Source organism: Lactuca virosa, chromosome 2, assembly GCF_052849685.1.
Source record: "Lactuca virosa cultivar CGN04683 chromosome 2, Lactuca_virosa_CGN04683_v6, whole genome shotgun sequence".
Taxonomy (NCBI): domain Eukaryota; kingdom Viridiplantae; phylum Streptophyta; class Magnoliopsida; order Asterales; family Asteraceae; genus Lactuca; species Lactuca virosa.
Genome location: NC_136427.1, coordinates 188,064,992 through 188,068,585, shown reverse-complemented (window position 1 = coordinate 188,068,585; position 3,594 = coordinate 188,064,992). Strand labels below are relative to the sequence as shown.

The 3,594-nt window shown below is 35.3% G+C and overlaps 1 long non-coding RNA gene across 3 annotated transcripts; it reads right to left on the bottom strand.

Moving 5' to 3' along the window:
- Positions 1–2,155: 2,155 nt before the first annotated feature.
- Positions 2,156–2,939, bottom strand: LOC145156674 (uncharacterized). Of its 3 annotated transcripts, none has more exons than XR_013736854.1 (3): positions 2,816–2,939; positions 2,557–2,668; positions 2,156–2,454 (listed from the first exon to the last, which is right to left on the bottom strand). It is a non-coding gene; the product is annotated as an uncharacterized LOC145156674 (long non-coding RNA). The 3 variants fall into 3 exon arrangements; XR_013736853.1 differs by having other exon boundaries at positions 2,782–2,892; XR_013736852.1 differs by lacking the exon at positions 2,816–2,939 and having other exon boundaries at positions 2,557–2,770.
- Between the last annotated feature and the right edge of the window lie 655 nt (positions 2,940–3,594).

The following is a 3,594-nucleotide window of genomic DNA, read 5'->3' as shown; positions in this document are numbered from 1 at the left end:
AGTACTCGTAAACGTAATCTCAAGGATATAAGATTTGTAAAAATCCGACTCCAAAGGAAAGAGTTATGGATTTTATAAAAATAGAAATAAAATGTGTAATTAAAAGTAATTACTTAAAACCGGTACTTAGAGATTGGTTGAATTTTGACTAAAAGTGCAAAAATGAGATTCGTTGTACTCCTTAAGATATAAACTTTAGGACCAAGAGTGCCAAAAACGGATCCGTATGAGAGAGATGATTTTTGTAAAATCATTTAATTTTATCCCCGTTAGTCACAAAAATAAAAGTCAAAACTAGCTAAAACAACCTAAAGCAGAGTTGTCGTACCCATTGAGATCATCACATAGATATAAAGAAGGCTTAGATCGGAGATCGCACGGAAAAGTTATGATATTTGCAAAATCTTTTCGTGCACGCGAGGTGCGCATCTAATCCCATCGCGCACCTGACACCGGATTCGAGCAGATTGCGAGTGACATGGCCAATATGGCAAGTGACATGTGGAATTCTCTAGATGGAGCCACGATGATCATGTACGACGCGCACAGATATTTGCATCGCGTGCACCCCAAATCCATGACTATAAATAGAGGGTAGTGTAGAGCTCATTCTCACACCTTCTACAACTTACTCTCTCTTTATCTCGAAGTTGCTACTCTTAGGAGCGGTCCCCGGAGTCCCGCGCCTGATTCAACCCTACACCAACGGTCTCACGCGACTAGGGAGAGTTCACGTCCACTATTTCACTATTTTAAATGTTTTACCGGGGGTGGGGGGATACATGCTTATCAAAATGCTTTATCAAATTATATTTATATCCATAAATATCAATCATTTTATAAAGCTTAAAACCTTAGGATAATATAGCTATAGATATTATACTTAGTTGTAAGCTATGATATTATGCCTAAGAGTTATGATGTCCGATAGTATAGGAAGAGATAATACCTAGAGGTTATAATGGCCAAATCCCTAGGATAACATAGTACTAAGGAGTAATACTGGTCAAATTTAGGGATATGCACCGTACCTAATCGTTACTCTGCCCAAATATCTTGTTTTCAAAATAACCATAATTAGGGTATGTAGATATGTATCACAAGATAATATATATATATATATATATATATATATATATATATATATATATATATATATATATATATATATATATATATTAAAGGGGTTTATATTATGATAATCATAGGAAATCACTAAGATAAAAGATAAAAGATAAAAGATAAAAGATAAAATACCTAAGATTAATGCGTTAGTGAACTGTTAATATTCATCCTTAACCTGATTAAATTCGGCTACCCCGATACCTATAATCGTTAATCTTGCGAGAGCTAGAAAGACATGTATAGATCTATACGGGGATTGACACCCCTACTTGCGATTACTAGTTACAATCCTGGCAGGATAACTTTCTTATTAATCACTATTCGACGTCCGATAAAGCGTCGTGGCTGGGAAATCACTAGTCAAACAGCGTCGATTATGGGGGTTCATGGTAATACATTACACACACCTTAGAGATTATACGACCATTAGGGATGCCTTAGAATGGTAGGTAAAATACGTTAATCTTTTATGCCATTTTACATTTGTTCATCTAGTTTATCAACTAATTTTTTATCAACGTTATTATTTATCAATTAGTTTTTCAATTACCAGGTATCTCAAATAAAGTTTAACTTTTTTAGACTTTTACTAAGGCTAGTGGAGTGGCTTGGTGCCACTCCTCGGCATGTTGATGTGGACCATGACATGCTATGGGAACACTTCCCCTTGACCATGGCATGGCAAGAGCTCGACAATTCCTTGTAGATGAGTGAAAATAAAGTATTTGTTCTCATATTTCTTACCGTAATTCAAAAAATTATATGACAACCCATCACCTCTAAATGGCAAATTGAACATGTAGTGTGACAAAGCTCATGTGATATGCATAATAATGACGCAGCAATGCAACATACATTACACCGCTCCCTTTAGCCTGATTATAAAATTTACAAGGGAACGAACACATCTACGTGCTAGCTAGCCCGTCCTAGGCTTGACTACAGGCACTAGCAGGGGAAATGAATATGTTCTCCCCCATCATGCCTCCGATTGTGATCATCAAGTAGCTAGTACATTTTAAACCCAATCTTCAATACCTCAAATTTAACATTTATCACTATAATTTGTGCTCAAAAAAGATTTGTTACATAGAACTTTTAAATTCATGAATCTACAACATATAGTTACAATCATTCATAAGATCATGGTTCAAAATAAGTCGAAGAGATAGATAATAGGAAGGTAATTTGCATTGGCTGCCTATGATCAATCTAAGGGACTGATTGAGTATAGATGTAGTCCTCATCCTCAAAACCGCCCTTGTCTGACTTATTTTCACTGCCTTGCTGATGACCCTTCATCGTCTTCCCACATGACTCCTCATTAATCTGATCAATACAACACAAAGCATGTTAATATATATGTTTGGATGTATGCATATATATAAAGAGAGATGTTTATGATGATGGTGGTGGTGACGATGATCTAACCAAATGGACAGAGTTCATAGATCCCTTGTCCGGTTTGGCATCAAGATTCACATGAGATAAGATGAGGATGAGGAACAGCAAAGAGAGGAGGCTTGTAGATCTCATATTATATCTGGTGATGTGTAGCAAGCAAGCACATATGCATCAAGAAGTGAACATGAGCAGATTCATATATATATGTATATGTATGTAACTATGTATACGTATGTTTAGTCTGACACATACATATGTATATGTGTGGGTTTTTGTGAAACTGTACCAGCTTTTGACCTGTCCCTTGATTCCATGGCAGCAAGCTCCAGCATCAACGAGATGCGTTTGGCTTCTTTTGCTATTATATATATAATATATATGTCACTCCAAGATTGATCACCTTTAATGACTTTCTGAAAGATTCTCTCTAATAAAGAAGATTTGTTACATATATCGTATAAACATTTTTCCAAATCTTTTTAAAAAACCATTTGTGAAAAACTCCTTATGTTCATATTCTTGCGTAGTGTTCTTTTTAAGGAACTTTAAAATGATGTCCATCGGGTGTTTGGAATTTCTAAGAATTTTCAATTTTATATTGTTTGCTACAACTTATTTAAGAGCTAAAGAAAGCTGGGTTTTAAATGTAAATATAAAAAGATGTATTTCCAATTTTAAAATGATTATTTAAATTTAACGTGAAACACGTATTTCTTGATCATGAAGTGGGCTTCGGCCCGAGACTCTTCTGAGTGTCCAGCTCTAATTTTCACAGTTAGCCCAATTTAAGATCCAAGTGCCAAGTGATAGTCGTCTAGCTTAGGTCATGTCTATGAACAAAAATACCGGTCTCAGACCGGTCCGAAAAAACCCGAGACCGGACCAGCCTAAGACCAGTCCCAGAAAAAAAAAAAAAAAAAAAAAAAAAAAAAAAAAAAAAAAAAAAAACAGACCTAGGCTTTAGGCCTAGTCAGTTTTGCGAAATATCACCTTCACACACATGATGCAAGTAATGTTAACCAATTATTCTTTCTCTAAATAGTTCTTCGTAGAAGATCATCTCAA